General features: G+C 42.5%; 1 protein-coding gene and 1 long non-coding RNA gene across 1 annotated transcript; one reads left to right on the top strand and one right to left on the bottom strand.

Moving 5' to 3' along the window:
- The window catches only part of LOC143793520 (uncharacterized), a 349,323-nt gene that overhangs the window by 241,107 nt on the left and 86,033 nt on the right, over nt 1-22,183 (top strand).
- LOC143793592 (uncharacterized) lies at nt 887-1,168 on the bottom strand. Its single transcript, XR_013220163.1, has 2 exons — nt 1,081-1,168; nt 887-968 (listed from the first exon to the last, which is right to left on the bottom strand). It is a non-coding gene; the product is annotated as an uncharacterized LOC143793592 (long non-coding RNA).

Raw genomic sequence — 22,183 nt, 5'->3', positions numbered from 1 at the left:
TCAACTGAATAAAGCTGAGCTTCCACCTTCTGGCTTTCGGCCTATAGTATCAGATATTAAACTGCATTTGGCCTTCAACTTTGGTTGCGGCCTACTAACGGTGTCTGCCCCTGCCTGGTGTTTTTCCTCAACTGAATAAAGCTGATCTTCAACCTTCTGGCTCTCATTAAGTGCTGTGTTTTTTAAAAAAAAAAAGGTGTTTAGGGCCTACTAACGGTGTCTGCCCCTGCCTGGTGTTTGTCCTCAACTGAATACAGCTGAGCTTCTACCTTCTGGCTCTCATTAAGTGCTGTTTTAAAAAAAAAAAAAAAGTTTAGGGCCTACTAACGGTGTCTGCCCCTGCCTGGTGTTTTTCCTCAACTGAATAAAGCTGAGCTTCAACCTTCTGGCTCTCATTAAGTGCTGTGTTTTTTTTTTTTTTTAAATGGTGTTTAGGGCCTACTAACGGTGTCTGCCCCTCCTTGGTGTTGCCCTCAACTGAATAAAGCTGAGCTTCTACCTTCTGGCTCTCATTAAGGTTTTTGTTTTAAAAAAAAATGGTGTTTAGGGCCTACTAACGGTGTCTGCCCCTGCCTGGTGTTTGTCCTCAACTGAATACAGCTGAGCTTCTACCTTCTGGCTCTCATTAAGGTTTTTGTTTTAAAAAAAAATGGTGTTTAGGGCCTACTAACGGTGTCTGCCCCTCCCTGGTGTTTGCCCTCAACTGAATAAAGCTGAGCTTCCACCTTCTGGCTTTCGGCCTATAGTATCAGATATTAAACTGCATTTGGCCTTCAACTTTGGTTGCGGCCTACTAACGGTGTCTGCCCCTGCCTGGTGTTTTTCCTCAACTGAATAAAGCAGATCTTCAGCCTTCTGGCTCTCATTAAGTGCTGTGTTTTTTAAAAAAAAAAAGGTGTTTAGGGCCTACTAACGGTGTCTGCCCCTGCCTGGTGTTTGTCCTCAACTGAATACAGCTGAGCTTCTACCTTCTGGCTCTCATTAAGTGCTGTTTTAAAAAAAAAAAAAAAGTTTAGGGCCTACTAACGGTGTCTGCCCCTCCCTGGTGTTGTCCTCAACTGAATAAAGCTGAGCTTCTACCTTCTGGCTCTTATTAAGCTTTTTTTTTTTTTTTTTTTTAATTGCTGGATGGGGCCTAATACCTCTGTTTGCTGCTCCATGGTGTTTGTCCTCAACTGAATACAGCTGAGTGTTGTGAATTTGGATTCTGGGCTTCCCCGGTGGCTACTGGTGGAATTGAACTGGTGTTTTCATCTTCTCTGTTCACCTGTTCCCATCAAGATGTGGGAGTCGCTATATAACCTTGCTGCTCTGTTAGTTGCTTGCCGGTCAACAATGTTATCAGAAGCCTCTCTGTGCTTGTTCCTGCTCCTAGACAACTACTAGATAAGTTGGACTCTTGTCCATGTTTGTTTTTGCATTTTGTTCCAGTTCACAGCTGTAGTTTCGTTACTGTGTCTGGAAAGCTCTTGTGAACAGGAATTGCCACTCTGGTGTTATGAGTTAATGCCAGAGTTTTAAAGTAATTTCTGGATGGTGTTTTGATAGGGTTTTCAGCTGACCATGAAAGTGCCCTTTCTGTCTTCTGCTATGTAGTAAGTGGACCTCAAATTTGCTAAACCTATTTTCATACTACATTTGTTATTTCATCTTGATTCACCGCCAATACATGTGGGGGGCCTCTGTCTCCTTTCGGGGTATTTCTCTAGAGGTGAGCTAGGACTAATATTTCCCTCTGCTAGCATTATTTAGTCCTCCGGCTGGTGCTGGGCATCTAGAATCAACGTAGGCATGCTACCCGGCCACTGCTAGTTGTGTGTTAGGTTTAGTTCATGGTCAGCTCAGTTCCCATCTTCCAAGAGCTAGTTCCCATATATGCTGATGCTATGTTCTCTTGCCATTGAGAACATGACAGTTTGACCGGCCCACTAAAGGGTTAAAATCCTTGGCTGAGAAAGGAGAGAAATAAGAAGTCTGCTGAGAATTTTTTTTTTTTTTTTTTTTTTCTCTCCTTCTTTGAATGGCTCTGTGTCCACCTGTTTGTAATGGATCTTCAGAGTGTAACTGCAGGTTTGAATAATCTCGCCACGAAGGTACAAAATTTGCAAGACTTTGTTTGTCATGCACCTATATCTGAGCCGAGAATTCCTTTGCCGGAATTTTTCTCGGGGAATAGATCTGGGTTTCAGAATTTTCGAAATAATTGCAAATTATTTTTGTCCCTGAAATTTCGCTCTGCCGGAGACCCTGCACAGCAGGTCAGGATTGTGATTTCCTTGCTCCGGGGCGACCCTCAAGACTGGGCTTTTTCATTGACACCAGGGGATCCTGCGTTGCTCAATGTGGATGCGTTTTTTCTGGCCTTGGGGTTGCTTTATGACGAACCTCATTTGGAGCTTCAGGCAGAAAAAACTTTGATGTCCCTATCTCAGGGGCAAGATGAAGCGGAAATTTACTGTCAAAGATTCCGTAAATGGTCTGTGCTTACTCAGTGGAATGAGTGCGCCCTGGCGGCGACTTTCAGAGAGGGTCTCTCTGATGCCATTAAGGATGTTATGGTGGGGTTCCCTGTGCCTGCGGGTCTGAATGAGTCCATGACAATGGCTATTCAGATCGATAGGCGTTTGCGGGAGCGCAAACCAGTGCACCATCTGGCGGTGTCCACTGAGAAGTCGCCAGAGAGTATGCAGTGTGATAGAATTCTGTCCCGAAGCGAGCGGCAGAATTTTAGACGGAAAAATGGGTTGTGTTTCTATTGTGGTGATTCTACTCATGTTATATCAGCATGCTCTAAGCGCACTAAAAAGCTTGATAAATCTGTTTCCATTTGCACCTTACCGTCTAAGTTTATTCTATCTGTGACCCTGATTTGCTCTTTGTCATCTATTACCACGGACGCCTATGTCGACTCTGGCGCCGCTTTGAGTCTTATGGATTGGTCCTTTGCCAAACGCTGTGGGTATGATTTAGAGCCTTTGGAGACTCTTATTCCTCTGAAGGGGATTGACTCCACCCCATTGGCTAATAATAAACCACAATACTGGACACAAGTAACTATGCGTATTAATCCGGATCACCAGGAGATTATTCGCTTTCTGGTGCTGTATAATCTACATGATGATTTGGTGCTAGGATTGCCTTGGCTGCAATCTCACAACCCAGTCCTCGACTGGAGAGCTATGTCTGTGTTGAGCTGGGGATGTAAGGGGGCTCATGGGGATGTACCTGTGGTTTCCATTTCATCATCCATTCCCTCTGAAATTCCTGAGTTCCTGTCTGACTATCGTGACGTCTTTGAAGAATCCAAGCTTGGTTCGTTACCTCCGCACCGAGAGTGCGATTGTGCCATAGATTTAATCCCGGGTAGTAAATACCCAAAGGGTCGTTTATTTAATCTGTCTGTGCCTGAACATGCTGCGATGCGAGAATATATAAAGGAGTCCTTGGAAAAGGGACATATTCGTCCATCGTCATCTCCTTTAGGAGCCGGTTTTTTCTTTGTTTCAAAAAAAGACGGCTCTTTGAGACCATGTATCGATTATCGGCTTTTGAATAAAATCACTGTAAAATATCAATACCCATTGCCGTTGCTGACTGATTTGTTTGCTCGCATAAAGGGGGCCAAGTGGTTCTCTAAGATTGACCTTCGTGGGGCGTATAATTTGGTGCGAATCAGGCAGGGGGATGAGTGGAAAACCGCATTTAATACGCCCGAGGGCCACTTTGAGTATTTAGTGATGCCTTTTGGTCTTTCAAGTGCTCCGTCAGTTTTCCAGTCCTTTATGCATGATATTTTTCGCGATTATTTGGATAAATTTATGATTGTGTATCTGGATGATATTCTGATTTTTTCGGATGACTGGGACTCTCATGTCCAGCAAGTCAGGAGGGTTTTCCAGGTTTTGCGGTCTAATTCTTTGTGTGTGAAGGGTTCTAAGTGTGTTTTTGGGGTACAGAGGATTTCCTTTTTGGGATATATTTTTTCTCCCTCTTCCATTGAAATGGATCCTGTCAAGGTTCAAGCTATTTGTGATTGGACGCAGCCCTCTTCTCTTAAGAGTCTTCAGAAATTTTTGGGCTTTGCTAACTTTTATCGTCGATTTATTGCTGGTTTTTCGGATATTGCTAAGCCATTGACCGATTTGACTAAGAAGGGTGCTGATGTTGCTGATTGGTCCCCTGACGCTGTGGAGGCCTTTCGGGAGCTTAAGCGCCGTTTTTCCTCTGCCCCTGTGTTGCGTCAGCCTGATGTTGCTCTACCTTTTCAGGTTGAGGTCGACGCTTCTGAGATCGGAGCTGGGGCAGTTTTGTCGCAGAAAAGTTCTGACTGCTCCGTGATGAGGCCTTGTGCCTTCTTTTCCCGTAAATTTTCGCCCGCTGAGCGGAATTATGATGTTGGGAATCGGGAGCTTTTGGCCATGAAGTGGGCTTTTGAGGAGTGGCGCCATTGGCTTGAGGGGGCCAGACATCAGGTGGTGGTATTGACTGACCACAAAAACTTGATTTATCTTGAGACCGCCAGGCGCCTGAATCCTAGACAGGCGCGCTGGTCATTATTTTTCTCTCGGTTTAATTTTGTGGTGTCATACCTACCGGGTTCTAAGAATGTTAAGGCGGATGCCCTTTCTAGGAGTTTTGAGCCTGACTCGCCTGGTAACTCTGAGCCCACAGGTATCCTTAAGGATGGAGTGGTATTGTCAGCCGTTTCTCCAGACCTGCGGCGGGCCTTGCAGGAGTTTCAGGCGGATAGACCTGATCGTTGCCCACCTGATAAACTGTTTGTTCCTGATGATTGGACCAGTAGAGTCATCTCTGAGGTTCATTCTTCTGCGTTGGCAGGTCATCCTGGCATTTTTGGTACCAGGGATTTGGTGACAAGGTCCTTCTGGTGGCCTTCCCTGTCACGAGATGTGCGAGGCTTTGTGCAGTCTTGTGACGTTTGTGCTCGGGCCAAGCCTTGTTGCTCTCGGGCTAGTGGATTATTGTTGCCCTTGCCTATTCCTAAGAGGCCTTGGACGCACATCTCGATGGATTTTATTTCAGATCTGCCTGTTTCTCAGAAGATGTCTGTCATCTGGGTGGTGTGTGACCGTTTCTCTAAGATGGTCCATTTGGTTCCTCTGCCCAAGTTGCCTTCTTCTTCCGAGTTGGTTCCTCTGTTTTTTCAAAATGTTGTTCGTTTGCATGGTATTCCTGTGAATATCATTTCTGACAGAGGGACCCAATTCGTGTCTAGATTTTGGCGGGCATTCTGTGCTAGGATGGGCATAGATTTGTCTTTTTCGTCCGCTTTCCATCCTCAGACGAATGGCCAGACCGAGCGGACTAATCAGACCCTGGAGACATATCTGAGGTGTTTTGTGTCTGCTGACCAGGATGATTGGGTTGCTTTTTTGCCATTGGCAGAGTTCGCTCTCAATAATCGGGCCAGCTCTGCCACTTTGGTGTCCCCGTTTTTCTGTAATTCGGGGTTTCATCCTCGATTTTCCTCTGGTCAGGTGGAATCTTCGGATTGTCCTGGAGTGGATGCTGTGGTGGAGAGATTGCATCAGATCTGGGGGCAGGTGGTGGACAATTTGAGGTTGTCCCAGGAGAAGACTCAGCTTTTTGCCAACCGCCACCGTCGTGTTGGTCCTCGGCTTTGTGTTGGGGATTTGGTGTGGTTGTCTTCTCGTTTTGTCCCTATGAGGGTCTCTTCTCCTAAGTTTAAGCCTCGGTTCATCGGCCCGTATAAGATATTGGAGATTCTTAACCCTGTTTCCTTCCGTTTGGACCTCCCTGCATCCTTTTCTATTCATAACGTTTTTCATCGGTCATTATTGCGCAGGTATGAGGTACCGGTTGTGCCTTCCGTTGAGCCTCCTGCTCCGGTGTTGGTTGAGGGTGAGTTGGAGTACGTTGTGGAGAAAATCTTGGACTCTCGTGTTTCCAGACGGAGACTCCAGTATCTGGTCAAGTGGAAGGGATACGGCCAGGAGGATAATTCTTGGGTTAATGCATCTGATGTTCATGCCTCTGATCTGGTTCGTGCCTTTCATAGGGCCCATCCTGATCGCCCTGGTGGTTCTGGTGAGGGTTCGGTGCCCCCTCCTTGAGGGGGGGGTACTGTTGTGAATTTGGATTCTGGGCTTCCCCGGTGGCTACTGGTGGAATTGAACTGGTGTTTTCATCTTCTCTGTTCACCTGTTCCCATCAAGATGTGGGAGTCGCTATATAACCTTGCTGCTCTGTTAGTTGCTTGCCGGTCAACAATGTTATCAGAAGCCTCTCTGTGCTTGTTCCTGCTCCTAGACAACTACTAGATAAGTTGGACTCTTGTCCATGTTTGTTTTTGCATTTTGTTCCAGTTCACAGCTGTAGTTTCGTTACTGTGTCTGGAAAGCTCTTGTGAACAGGAATTGCCACTCTGGTGTTATGAGTTAATGCCAGAGTTTTAAAGTAATTTCTGGATGGTGTTTTGATAGGGTTTTCAGCTGACCATGAAAGTGCCCTTTCTGTCTTCTGCTATGTAGTAAGTGGACCTCAAATTTGCTAAACCTATTTTCATACTACATTTGTTATTTCATCTTGATTCACCGCCAATACATGTGGGGGGCCTCTGTCTCCTTTCGGGGTATTTCTCTAGAGGTGAGCTAGGACTAATATTTCCCTCTGCTAGCATTATTTAGTCCTCCGGCTGGTGCTGGGCATCTAGAATCAACGTAGGCATGCTACCCGGCCACTGCTAGTTGTGTGTTAGGTTTAGTTCATGGTCAGCTCAGTTCCCATCTTCCAAGAGCTAGTTCCCATATATGCTGATGCTATGTTCTCTTGCCATTGAGAACATGACAGCTGAGCTTCAACCTTCTGGCTCTCATTAAGTGCTGTGTTTTTAAAAATTGGTGGTTACGGCCTACTAACGGTGTCTGCCCCTCCCTGGTGTTTGCCCTCAACTGAATAAAGCTGAGCTTCCACCTTCTGGCTTTCGGCCTATAGTATCAGATATTAAACTGCATTTGGCCTTCAACTTTGGTTACGGCCTACTGACGGTGTCTGCCCCTCCCTGGTGTTTGTCCTCAACTGAATAAAGCTGATCTTCAACCTTCTGGCTCTCATTAAGTGCTGTTTTTTTAAAAACTTGGTGGTTACGGCCTACTAACGGTGTCTGCCGCTCCCTGGTGTTGACCTCAAGTGAATAAATCTGAGCTTAAACCTTCTGGCTTTCGGCCTATAGTATCAGATATTAAACTGCATTTGGCCTTCAACTTTGGTTACGGCCTACTAACGGTGTCTGCCCCTCCCTGGTGTTTGTCCTCAACTGAATAAAGCTGAACTTCAACCTTCTGGCTCTCATTAAGTGCTGTTTTTTTAAATATTGGTGGTTAGGGCCTACTAACGGTGTCTGCCGCTCCCTGGTGTTGTCCTCCACTGTATAAAGCTGAGCTTCAGTCTTTAGGCTTTTGGCCTATAGTAGCAGATATTAAACTGCAATTGGCCTACTAGTGTGATTGGGCCCTTGAAACAGTGTCTGCTGCTCTTGGGTTTGCTACTCCACTGAACAAAGCAATGCTGCCTGGTTAGTCCTGTTACCAATTTTGAACTGCATTTAGCCTACTTTATTCTTTGGCCCTATATCTGTTTCCTCCTCATCCTGCCCATTTCCCAGCCACTGCTAGATGAGTCTGCTGGTACATTGACCTAGACCACTACATTCCCCTTGCACTCTACACAGCCAGAATCTGACCCTGCTGAAAGTAAGGTTCCCCTTCCCGCATGTTATACCACCTTACACAGGGACAAAGAGGAAGGTGCAGATGAAAGTGCAGGTTCCTTCATCAGGTGGGGGGGCATACTCGTTGGCGACGTCACTGGCACAGGGCCTCTCAGAGTACGCAAAAGTGTCGCTGCTGGTGGGAGGCGCCCCCGCCATGCAAACACACCGCCGTACTTTGAGGGGCCCTGTGCCAGTGCCAATGCGAACGAGTGGGCCCCCCCTGCTTGCTCAGGATCACAGCACTTGCAACGTTGAAATACTTACCTCTCCCTGCTCCACCGCCGTGACGTAGTCCACGTTTCCTGAGCCCACTAAAGGCTTGAACCAGCCCTACCCCCCACAACTTTTGCCAAATGACCCCCAATTTCCTATGCCCAACTATTATTATAAAGTTAATTAAGATTGACAAGCTTCAGAAACAAGAATGGATGTTTTTGGCATTAAAATGGGCTCTGTAGGTGTTTTCCTGGCCTCCACTCACTGCCGACTATGCTTCCCCATTGACTTGCATTGGGTTTCGTGTTTCGGTCGATCCCCGACTTTTGGCGACAATCGGCCGACTGCACTCGACTCGACTCTGGACAAAATCGGGTTTCCCAAAACCCGACTCGATCTTAAAAAAATGAAAGTCGCTCAACCCTAGTTGACACTGTTGTACCCTCGGACTGCAGAGCAGCTTGAACTTGTTTGGATGTTAGTCGAGATTCTTTATCCAACATCCACACAATCTTGCGTTGAAATCTCTTGTCAATTTTTCTTTTCCGTCCACATCTAGGGAGGTTAGCCACAGTGCCATGGGCTTTACACTTCTTGATGACACTGCACACGGTAGACACAGGAACACTCAGGTCTTTGGAGATGGACTTGTAGCCTTGAGATTGCTCATGCTTCCTCACAATTTGGTTTCTCAAGTCCTCAGACAGTTCTTTAGTCTTCTTTCTTTTCTCCATGCTCCATGTGGTGCACACAAGGGCACAGGACAGAGGTTGAGTCAACTTTAATCCATGTCAACTGGCTGCAAGTGTGATTTAGTTATTGCCAACACCTGTTAGGTGCCACAGGTAAGTTACAGGTGCTGTTAATTACACTAATTACAGGAGCATCACAGGATTTTTCGAACAGTGCCAATACTTTTGTCCACCCCTTTTTTATGTTTGGTGTGGAATTATATCCAATTTGGCTTTAGGACAATTCTTTTTGTGTTTTTTCATTTAAGACAAATTAAATGAAGATAATAATACCAAAGAATTTGTGTTTGCAATCATTTTCAGGAAGAAACTGAGTATTATCTGACAGAATTGCAGGGGTGTGAATACTTTTGGCCACAACTGTATCCTTATAGGTATATTTTTTAGTAAAATGTTAATTGTTCTTTTATTCCATAAACTACTGACAACATGTCTCTGAAGTTCCAATCAATAAATTTTGTATTTATTTTCTGAAAATGAGAAATGGTCAAAATAACAAAAAATGCATTGCTTGCAGACCTCAAATAATGCAAAAAAAAAACAAGTTCAGAATCATTTCGAAACAACGATACTAATGTTTTAACTCAGGAAGATAATTCAATCTCACGTAGTCATTGTGATCCCTTTTTTCAGGCCTCCCTTCACAACCCCCCCCCCCCCCCTTTTTTTACTTTCCGGACAGTCCCTGTCATAACTTTTACTCACCATGTTTCCAGATGTAGAGTATGGTTAATTCTTACTATTGATTCAATATAGGGCCAACACACAGGGCAGCAAGCCACGTTTGGCCATATACCGCCTTACCATCTACTGAGTATTTAACCTGGGACCTTCCTTTCATTGCCTTCTATCCTTATTATTCCTTACCTGCATACTATGCTCATTTTTAACCCCTGTCAATCCTTTGCAGCACCACCTATAGCGAGGGATTCGCTATGCTTATTTATCATTGTTATACCAAGGTAACGAGTGCCTACTGTCTCTCTCCTCATCTCCTCTCGAACTCAAACCTCCTTGATCTTTAAACCACCTATGGTATCCACGTCTGACATAACTTTAGGAATTTTATTCACTTCGGTGCATCCTTGGTGCGTGGAAGACTTGATGGTTGCTTTCCATTCCTTTGTACTTTGGCGTAATGTTCGTTGTTACATTATGCACGGATGCTGTATATACCGTATGTATATTTTTCTTGTTTATATTTAACCTTGTCATGTTTTTTGTTTTTTAGGGATGTTATGATTAAGGCTCGGGAGAGTCGAAACGTCAATGTTACTACTGTGGTCGCTTATCCTAAATTTGTATATTGCTCCCATGTGTTACTATTGTAAAGTTTTGTCTAATAAATTTGCACCATTTGCATAAGCAGCAACTAGAGTGTGCGGTGTCTTCCAAATATTACTTAACTCAGGAAGAGTTCATAAATCAATATTTTGTGGAATAACCATGATTTTTAATCCCAGATTTCATGCGTCTTGGCAGCTTTCCACCAGTCTTTCACACTGCTTTTGGGTGACCTTATGCCACTCCTGGTACAAAAATGTAAGCAGTTCTTCTTTGTTTGATGGCTTGTGACTATCCATCTTCCTCTTGATTACATTCTAGAGGTTTTCATTGGGGTCAGGTCTGGTCTGATTCATACGTCCTTCACAAAGAACAATCTGCCCAATTCCAGCCTTGCTGAAGCATCCCCAGATCATCACCAATCCTCCACCAAATTTCACAGTGAATGCAAAACACAGTGGCTTGTACACCTCTCCAGGTCTCCGTCTAACCATTAGACAAGCAGGTGTTGATCTGGGGAGGCTTCAGCAAGGTTGGAATTGGGCAGGTTAATCTTTGCGAAGGACGTGTGAATCAAGCCGCATACAAGGTTATCCTGGAAAACCAGTTGATTCCTTCTGCTCAGGCAATGTTCCCCAACTCTGAGGACTGTATTTCCAGCAGGACAATGCCCATGCCACACAGCTAGGTCAATCAAGGTGTGGATGAAGGACCACCACATCAAAGCCCTGTCATGGGCAGCCCAATCTCCAGACCTGAACCCCACTGAAAACCTCTGGAATATAATGAAGAGAAAGATGGATAGTCACAAGCCATCAAACAAAGAACTGCTGACATTTTTGTACCTGGAGTGGCATAAGGTCACCCAAAAGCAGTGTGAAAGACTGGTGGAAAGCTGCCAAGACGCATGAAAGCTGTGATCAAAAATCATGGTTATTCCACAAAATATTGATTTCTGAACTCTTCCTGAGGTAAAATATTAGTATTGTTGTTTCTAAATGATTATGAACTTGGTTTTTATGCATTATTTGAGGTCTGGACAACACAAAGGCCTCTCTAAAGAACCTATGAAGATAGGCCACAAGAATGTTTTGTTAACAAATGCAAATTTTTATTTCAAACCAAAAAACAAAAGTATCATATTCATATATACAGAATTATATGGTTAAAAAATGCCTCCAATCTAACAAAAGTCCGGTGCATAATCCCTAAGAAAACTGAATCCCACTATGGTGCAATTCTATGCTTCACGTATGCCACCTAGTGGCTATTGGTTTATATACAACGGCATAACAAGTTACAGTGCACGGTGCTTGTATTGTTATATATCTATACCCGCAGCTGATTTCCTGTGATGTACTGATAGATGTACTTGGCCACTAATGTATCTCCAGTACTAGAAGGGCCAGATATAAACATCAATGTTAGTTACGGTATTTAATGCTGCCTCCTTGCCTCTAGGGTGTAAGTATAATATCAGGAAGTGCTGCAGCAGAGAAAGCCTACATGCGAAGATAACAATGATTTTGTAGCAAGCAGAACAAAGTCTTGCATAGAATTGCACACCAATAGTACTGGGATTAATAGTATAATTACCAGAATGGGAGACGCCGGACCTGTGTACCCCGACGCGCGTTTCGATGAGTATTTCTTCTTCTGGGGGCGTGTAGTATTAGAGGGAATGGGAGTGTTTTATATGAGCTCCAGCCAATCAGAGTGTCTGAATGTTACGAGCCCCCATACTATGACGGAAGTTGTTACACGTGGGGCAGAGGCTGAAGAAAACATTCATACAGATAGGGCTACTTGATCAAATTACGTAAATACAGATTTATATCCGTTCAGACAGACATTTACTTTGTAATGCAATAATATTGCACATGGAATACACTTTTTAATAGAGCGTGCTTAGTGCCGACCCGGAAGTGACCGAACTTAGTGTAAATGAAGCAGCCAATATAGTGTAGAAGTGTGTAACCAGATGTAATAAATATTTAAACAATTATTTTCATTACTATTCACATAATATTTGTGATAGCCATAATTGAAGCCAATTGAGCCAGTGTAATTGACGCATGCGCTGTCGGCGCCGCGAGTTGATGGACCAATTCCACTGCCGATGGCGGCCAGATCTGCGCACAAACCCGACGGTGTCAGGCGGGTCACAGATATGGTCTATATCACCAGCAGAATGATCCACTCACGGAGCAAAGGCGCATGCGTACCACTGGTGATAATAAAGTGACAGAGCATATTTAATACTGGGATGTGCTGAAAAAATAGTGGTGATTGGCCGTATTGGTATAAACAGGAAAAAGTGAACAATCATCAGTATAGTGCAATACAGCGGTGGTGACATAAATACAATATTAAATAAAGTGCACATTCATATTAACAGTGGGGTAAAAACACTATAATGCACAAACACCTTAGAGTGCATTTACATATTAACGGTGGGGTAAAAAGACATATAAAGCACAACATATTAAAATAGTAGCCCAACGTGTAAAGTTGAATTTTGTAACACCATCTGCTGTATTTACAACGTGAATCCATACCGCCAAGGGTGGGGGGTGAATAACCTCTGTTATACAGCAAGTCAGGGTGATAGCCCAAAGTATCCAGTAGTCTTTATACAGTCATACTGCTGTGTATTCGACGTACGAGTGAGAGTCCATTCCACTAGCATACTGGAACAGGGTAGTTACACCAAAATTAAGAGCTGTAAGGCTGGAAAACTATAAAAATAGACATACAGTAAATTAATAACTACAGTTAAAACCATTATATTAAAAACGCAAACCCATACCCATAAAACAGTATCAGGTAGGAGACACACAGAAATATAGAAGAATATATGAAATAGAAGCGAATTATAAAAATGAACCGAAGCCTAAATTTTCGTTTAGGCCCTGTGGGGCCATGGTGCCTAATCTATAAATCCAGCGGCTTTCAATTTGTGCTAGGAGACGTCCCAGGTCACCACCACGGAAACCCATAGAGACAGAGTCAATACCCCTTATTTTTAGGCCAACTGCGCTACATTTGTGGTACATTTTGAAATGACGGGGTAATGTTTTGAGCGTTGTTACATCCTCTATTATTTTGGCCTTCTCGATATCTCTACAATGTTCTCTAATCTGGACTTTGAGTTCTCGGGTTGTGAGCCCAATATAAATCTTGCCACAAGGGCAAGTAGCATGGTAGATTACTCCTTTGGTGGAACAATTAATATACTTTCTAATGTCATATCTTTTAGAGCCGTCAAAATTAACAAAAGTTGTTGTTTTGATGGTATTTGCGCAGGCCTTACATAGCCCACAGGGATGAAAACCAGCATTGGGACTAATTTTAGTATTCTTATCAGGATCAGTGGGGTTGTAAAAACTGTGGACCAGAGTATCAGCCAAATTTTTGGATCTTCTAGCTGTTATTAATGGCTTAGTAGGTAGAAATTTCTTTAGTATAGGGTCTGTGAACAGAATCTGCCAGTGCTTATTAATGACATCTTTAAATTGCTGCCATTTATTGTGGTAGGTTGTGATTAGTCTGGCCTGCAAGGAGTCACTATTTTTGGTTCTATTGGTTTGTCCATATAGTAACTCCTGTCTGGGTTTCTTTATAGCCCTTTGATACCCTCTTTTAATACTTTTTTTACTATAGCCCCTTTCCTGAAAACGATCGGCCAAATCTCTGGCCTGAACATCAAAATCACTGGGGTCAGTGCAGATCCTTTTGGCTCGAAGGAACTGACCGATGGGAATACCCCTGATAGTTGAAGATGGATGGGAAGAGGTTGCATGTAAAAATGAATTTGTGGCCGTAGACTTTCTGTACAGATTAGTCACAAGACGGCCATCTTGGTCAGCTTTGATGGAAAGGTCCAAAAACTCAACTTCCCTACCCACTTTATAGGTCAGTTTAATATTTAGATTGTTCTCGTTGAGCTGGGTCATAAAGGCATTTAAAGTATTCAAAGGACCATCCCAGATGAACCAAATGTCATCGATATACCTCATCCAGCCTGAAACCAGGCTGGAATGAGGTATAGGGGAACACACAAATATGTCACGTTCCCAAGCCCCAAGAAACAAATTGGCATATGAGGGGGCACAACTGGCCCCCATTGCCATACCCTGGAGTTGTAGGTACGTATAACCCTTAAATATAAAGATGTTATGAGTTAGGGCATACTCCAGTAATTGTAATAGCAGTTTTGCAACATCATGATCCAAACTGCTAGAAATCAGAAACATTTGAACTGCCCGAAGCCCATCCTTGTGGCGGATAGAAGTGTAGAGTGTTTCTACGTCAGCTGTAACCATAACTGCCGATTCACTCAAATATATATCTTCAATCCTTCGTAAAGCAGCATTAGTGTCCTGTATATAGGACGGTAATTCGCTGACAAGAGGTTTAAGGTAATAATCTATTATCTTGGTGACCGTCTCACAGAGACTCCCAAACCCAGAGATAATAGGTCTCCCAGGTGGATCTAGAGGATCCTTGTGAATCTTTGGGATTAAGTATAGAGTTGGGAGTCTTGGGTGCATACTTTTAATCATATCTAGGAATTTTTTTGGGATGATACCTAGACTAAACGCCCCATCTAAAATTTCAATCAATTCATCATGAAAAGACTGTAATGGACTGTTGATCAACTTGCGGTAGCACTGTCTGTCATTTAGTAATTTCATAGCTTGCTTTTCGTACATCGAGCAAGGCCAAATTACAATATTACCCCCCTTATCGGAGGGTTTAAACACCACATCGGTAAGGTTGGCCAGAGTATTGATGGCCCCCTTCTCGGCCTTGCTGCAATTTGAGGTACCGTATCCGTTGTTGCATAATTTTTCAATGTCAGTAGAAACTACCTTGGTAAAAACCTCAATCGCAGAACAAAGGCTGAGAGAAGAGAATTTTTTTGATTTACCTAATAACGATATCGGGAATTTATGGCTTACCAATGCGTTGCTGTTTTCCTCCTCAAGGGCCTCTAGATCCGCTAGTGTCTCTTTCTCCTGGGTGGTAGTAAACACATTATCCACATCTGATCTATAATGCATTCTTTGCAAGATCATTTTTCTGGAAAAAAGGTGCAGATCTTTGATAGCTACGAATGGATCTAGGTTTTGGGAAGGAGAAAAAGTTAATCCCTTAGATAGGACCCTATGTTCAATGTCTGACAAGCAATGGTTAGATAGATTAATTACCTTAAATTTATCATCCCTGGGTTTGGGAGTTCTGGAGAATATGTCAGCTTGTTTTTTGGATTCGTTTTTTCTAGATCCAAACCTAGTAGTCATGTTTGGACCCTGATTAGTACTGAACGTACTAATGTCAGATGCAGAGGAGGCTGAGCTAAGAGATGATTGGCGATGTCGATTGGTGTTTGTATTATTTTTCTTCCATTGCCATTTATAAATTTTATTTTCCTCATAATCTCTTACATCTCTTTGGTATTTTTTATATTTTTTCTGTGACACATCATTCTCCCATTTCTCCAGATCAGTGTTGAGCTCACTTGACCATGCTTCTAAAGTTTCTTTTTTAATGTCCTTTTTCATACATTCCTTCCTTGTTTTTTGGTTTGAAATAAAAATTTGCATTTGTTAACAAAACATTCTTGTGGCCTATCTTCATAGGTTCTTTAGAGAGGCCTTTGTGTTGTCTAGTATCAATGAATGTGTTATCCCAAATATTTATGGACTAATTATGTATACTAATTATTTGAGGTCTGCAAGCAATGCATTTTTTTGTTATTTTGACCATTTCTCCTTTTCAGAAAATAAATACAAAATATATTGTTTGGAACTGCGGAGACATGTTGTCAGTAGTTTATAGAATAAAAGAACAATTTACATTTTACTCAAAAATATAAAGAGAAAAATCAGACAAACTGAACATTTTACAGTGGTCTCTTAATTTTTGCTAGAGCTGTATATATATATATATATATATATATATATATATATATATAAATATATTTATATATACACACACAGCAGCTATGAGGCAGACAGGTAAGACTGGTGTAATACCTGTATGCCCATAGTAATCAATCAAAATTGTCCGGGGGTGACAGATTCCCTTTAATGGGATTTTTTAATTTTTTAATGAAGGAAATTGCTTTCCACGTGCCTGAAGACCCAAATACTCAAAATCAATAATTAAATATATTTTAGGATCTTCATTTGTAAATTCACTCAAGTTATTGAACATATTGGGAAATTTACAGGGAGAGCTAATTTTTATATAACATTGTTTAATATTTATGCAAACAATCAACTTCAGACATTAGTAATTCAATTTATGTATTTTAACATAGTATAAGTCATAACAGTATCGATTAATTGCCAAATTCTAAGGAAAATAAGAATACTATATTGTGAATAATATTAGAGACATAATCCCATGTCAATTATCTGTATACTATTGGGCCTGGAATAATAAAACATCCTTCAGCACATACTGTGGTAACATGACACCTGGCCAGCTTCATCAAAGGTTTCACACCTTCCCTAGCTAGCTGGAATGCAACCTTCTACAGGAAAACCCCCTGTGGATCCAAGCCATGTGACCCAAGTCCTTTAATCAGCCAGCTAGGAATTCTTAAAGGAGTTATACACATAATATGTCCTAGCTGTACAATGTGTATATTTCCGAGATCCCCAGAACAGGGCAAGCTCCTGTCTTGGTCTCGAGTCATTCTAACATGCATGGGAAGGGAGATACATAGAACAACCACTAGCAGCTAGGTAGGAAAATTATGTTTAGTCTCTAGGAGTAGCAGGGGCCCAGTCAGATCCGATGGCACCTGAACTGTTGCCATAAGACTGCCCAGTAAGGAGTTATGATCCTTCATAGGGTTTGGAAGATTTATCTCCAAACAGTGGAGGGGAGTAAGGTTTAGCCTAGAGGGCAGAGGGGAGTGACCCAGCGGGTTAAATGCTTGTGTCACGATAATGTAAAAATGTCATAGTGTGCGATTAGTTCTAGAAAGCACCATGTCAGACACACACTGCAGCTTCAACCTCCCTTTTCTCCCCCCCTGCACTCACTCATACAACAAACAAAGCCCTATGGCAGAGACACTGCAACTTGATACTAATGGGTGAGCAGGGTGTGGCTTTTAAACTGCAGATGACCAATCCTGTAAAGCCACTTGTTTTCCCCTCCCCTTGCCAAGGAATGCCTTTGTCTGGGGGCTTCCAAAAACGTAAATTCTGAGAAAAGAGTGCATATCATTACTCAGCCCACTTAATGATGTCACGAGAAGGCATGTCTTACGCCTGCTGAGTTGGTCCAGGAAGCGAGCTAACAGCAGCTCAGCAAAGCGGTGCTAATGCACCTGGATGTATCTCCTGAGCACACAGCCGCCATGCTGATATGAAATCATCTGAATGACCTGTAAGTGTTCTCTATTCAATGTTAATCCTACTTTTTTTGTAATCTGCAAGGTACACATGAATTTGTCTTTGTAATATCTTTTATACTTTGTAAACACTGCCTAACTTTTTATGGAGTAAAATATATAATTTACTAGCTGTCTCTCCTGCTCTAAGAGCGAACTGTCGCTTCTTCTGAAGTGAATTACGCTCCTGATTTGGGTTGGATCTGGACCCATTAACCTTTGGTGGAGTAGGAGCTGGTGGCAGCATACTTTGTTCTGTGCGATTGGGAATCTTTGAAGCGACAGCGGCGTTGATAATTATTGTTCCTGCCTGCATGGGAGAAGTTAGGGCTTGTGCCCACGCTGTGGATTCCGCTGCGGAAATTTCCGCAGCGGATTTCATAAATCCGCAGTGCAAAATTGCTGCAGTTTTTACTGCGGATTTATCGCGGTTTCTAGTGCGGTTTCCTCTGCGGGTTTTCACCTGCAGATTTCTATTGGAGAAGGTGGAAACCCGCAGCGGAATCCGCACAAACATTTGACATGCTGTGGAATATAAACCGCTGCGTTTCCGCTCGTTTTTTTCCACAGCATGTGCACTGTGGATTTCATTTCCCATAGGTTTACATTATACTGTAAACTCATGGGAAACCGCTGCGGACCCGCAGCCGCGGAAACGCTGCGGTTCCGCAGCGAAATCCGCAGCGTGTGCACATACCCTTGTATTGCCCTTGCTTCAGCACGCCCAATAGCCTGTACATAGCAGTCAGCCTTTCTGGCGACTAATTACCCTAGGTGCAGTACCTAGTCTGACCTGAGGATAAAGAGGGCACCAGAGAGCTGCAAGTTCCAAACCAGAACTGGGATATCGATAAATCCCCTTCAGAAGGAACCAGGGGCAACCAAACAACCCCGATTCGTGATAATTTGGTGAGTAGTGGGGACAATAAAGGTATCCTCTCCGGGATCCCTGACATATTGTTGGGATCTGTGACAGTGTTGGCAGCATGGTGTGAACCGTGACAGCTTGCGTGAAGCATATCCTATTGCTTTTCCACTGGGATGTCACATCTTGTGAGGACAAGTCACACATCAAGGGGAACACAAGCCTCCCATGTGGCAGCTCCAGCCCCGCAAGCCAGGCCTTTCATCTAACTGGTAACTGATTATATATTCTGCTTATAACCTTTGTCCTACCACTATTGTGTTTGCATATCTGACCATTATATATTTATAACCAGTATGAATATAGTGTATTATCTTGTGTGCCCTTAAGGCGATTAAATATATCATTTTACCTTGGTCTGCTCTTTTATCTCGATCCACGAATCCACACGTCTGTTTCTCGGCCTAATCACACAATACTGGGGGCTGGCTCCTGGCTCGATATAACCCTGTTAACAGACCAGGTATATATTGAACAAGGAACTGGTGGCAGTCCTACCGGGCTGATAAGGATGTTTCACTAGGTCTAATGAAAGGGGCCTCTCAGGGCTGTGGGAGTGCGGTGCCATGTCAGTGACTGCGTGGGCCACCTTCTTTCACTCCCCGTCCAACCCTGGGCCCGTGTGGATGGGAAGCGGGGGGCTGTGTAAAATTATACCAAGATGACCGTACGCGTCCCTAAGGTGTGCAGAACGTCACGTTGGTACAAGTGGGGAGATCTTACCACGTGATCCCACTGATGTAATATTGACATCAGATGGGGTGGCAAGGTGTGTATCCTTCACGTCTTCTTCACATGTACCATATCAGCTGAATTCACAGTACAGTAGACATCTCCAGATAGTAAGTCAAAATTCTGATCTATTTCTGCAATTGTATGATTTGCTCCAAAAAGTAAAGACAGCCTTGTAAGAACTTATATGCTTAATGAAGTGATAATTTGTATATGAAAGAAAGCAATGTTTAGATCAGGGGTCTCAAACTAGGCTGGGTATATGGGCTGCACATAAACAAAACGTTGAATTTGGAGGGCCACATTCATTGCAGGAAAAAATGTCATTTTTAGTGATACCATTTTTTCTTTATATACCTTTTGCTAATTTTTTGGAACATTTTTGGTATGATTTGTAAATGTTTTTAAAATGGCATTAATCATATGGGTTATGGTACAGATTTATAACTTGGGTCGTTCTGGAAGTGGTGATAACAAACGTTCACTTGTTTACTTTAAGTTCTATATAAAACAGCATTTTTAATGGCAAAATACATTTTAATGCTTTCTTTGTATTTTTTTTACAATTTTGTTTATCCCAATTAATGGTTTTTAACAGGGAAAAATGCAGAGTACTACATCTGGGCAGTAAAAATGAAAAAAGCATATACAGAATGGGAGGAATAGGGCTAAGGAACAGCACAAGTGAAAAAGACCGGTATACTAATAGATCACAGATTGAACATGAGCCAACAGTGTGATGCAGCAGCAAAAAGGGCAAATGCAATTCTGGGATGTATTAACAGAAGCACACAGTCTAGATCACGCGAAGTCATTACTGCCCTCTATTCCTCTTTGGTCAGGCCTCATCTGGAATACTGGGTCCAGTTTTGGGCACCATATTTAAAAAAAGACATCAACAAACTGGAGCAAGTTCAGAGAAGAACGACCAGAATGGTGACCGGTCTGCAAACCATGTCCTATGAGGAACGGTTACAGGATTGTTTAGTTTGCAAAAAAGACTGCGAGACTTAATAGCTGTCTACAAATATCTCAAGGGCTGTCACATTGTAGAAGGATCATCTTTATTCTCATTTGCACAATGAAAGACTAGAAGCAATGGGATGAAACTGAATGGGAGGAGACACAGATTAGATATTAGCAAAAACTTTTTGACAGTGAGGATGATCAATGAGTGGAACAAGCGGCCATGAGAGGTGGTGAGTTCTCCTTCAATGGAAGTCTTCAAACAGAGGCTGGACAGACATCTGGGATGATCTAGTGAATCTTGCTTTGAGCAGGGGGTTGGACCAGATGACCCAGGAGGTCCCTTCCAACTTTACCATTCTATGAATTAGCCACGCACAGTAATAAAACAAATATCTTCAATCTTAAGTGGTCAGGCCAAAAAAGCATAGATAAACAAAACACTGAACAAGACCCTTTTTTTATTCAAAGGCTAAAAACAATATTTTATTAAGATACATTAACTCCTTTACCCCCAAGGGTGGTTTGCACGTTAATGACAGGGTCAATTTTTACAATTCTGACCACTGTCCTTTTATGAGGTTATAACTCTGGAGCCTTCATGGATCCTGGTGATTCTGACATTGTTTTCTCATGACATATTGTACTTCATGTTAGTGGTAAAATTTTCTTGACATTACTTGAGTTTATTTGTGAAAAAAGCAGAAATTTGGCGAAAATTTCGAAATTTTCCAACTTTGAATTTTCATGCCCTTTAATCACAGAGATATGTCACGCAAAATACTTAATAAGTAACATTTCCCACATGTCTTATTTACATCAGCACAATTTTTGAACCAAATTTTTTTTTGTTACGGAGTTATAAGGGGTAAAATTTGACCAGCAATTTCTCATTTTTACAACACCATTTTTTTTTAGGAACCACATCTCATTTGAAGTCACTGTGAGGGGTCTATATGATAGAAAATACCCAAGTGTGACATTATTCTAAAAACTGCACCCCTCATTCAAGAAGTTTATTAACCCTTCAGGTGTTTCACAGGAATTTTTGGAATGTTTAAAAAAAAAAAAATGAACATTTAACATTTTTTCACAAAAAATTTACTTTAGATACAATGTTTTATTTTACTAAGGGTAACAGGATAAATTGGACACCAAAATTTGTTGTACAATTTGTCCTGAGTACCCCGATACCCCATATGTGGGGGTAAACCACTGTTTGGGCACATGGCAGAGCTTGGGAGAGAAGGAGCGCCATTTGACTGTTCAATGCAAAATTTGCTGGAATTGAGATAGGACGCCATGTCTCGTTTGAAGAGCCCCTGATGTGCCTAAACAGTGGAAACCAAAATTAGATATGTAAAGGGTTCAAGAAGCAAAAAACATGTAATACCCAATAGCTAAAAATAACTTATTATTAAAAACGTAACACCGATAGTGACTAAACAAAAAAACAAAAAGTGTTCAACCCAAAAAACAGAAACACAACCTAATGGGTAAAACTAGAATACCTTAGACAAGCAACTAAAATAGCCCTACCTAGCTGCGGAGGTAGACACCCTAGGGGGGAGCGTATTGGTGCCCCCGCTCCACGATGGCTGACCCTGGGGGCCCTAATTAACCCTGCAGCCACTAGTGAGGTCCTCTACCCACAACCTACAGGACCCCTACCGCTAAACATAGGTATAGCTGTCCTAAGGAAAAAACTAGATCCCCAAAAGCTTAAAAACAAACATGAACACACAGGGCAATATTTGGTGTATAGATTAGAGTCTGCAGATAGTAGTATACAGGTGGTTGGTATTCCCCACCACACCAAGCCGTACAATGAAGCTTGCTAGATTACCATACTGGTTTACTTTTTGCCTTGAACAATCGTGCTACAGGGACCCCCCCAAAAAAAAACATGGAGGCCCACAAAGACACATAAACCATCAAATGGCTCATTTGCATATAAACACACCAGCAAACCGTGTTCACAATAAGCCACAGCCAATAATCAAAATTGGAAACCGGCGGTACTCATCTGCACTTGACTGAATGTAGTACACCTTAATCCCTTCAACGTTAGCGCCTCGACGCGTTTCGCCTGCTGAGGCTCATCAGGAGGTCTGATGCCATGATATTTTGTGTCACAATAA

The sequence above is a fragment of the Ranitomeya variabilis genome, chromosome 1 (assembly GCF_051348905.1).
Source record: "Ranitomeya variabilis isolate aRanVar5 chromosome 1, aRanVar5.hap1, whole genome shotgun sequence".
NCBI lineage: Eukaryota > Metazoa > Chordata > Amphibia > Anura > Dendrobatidae > Ranitomeya > Ranitomeya variabilis.
The sequence above is the reverse complement of the archived record's forward strand: the minus strand, read 5'-3'. Positions and strand labels throughout refer to the sequence as shown.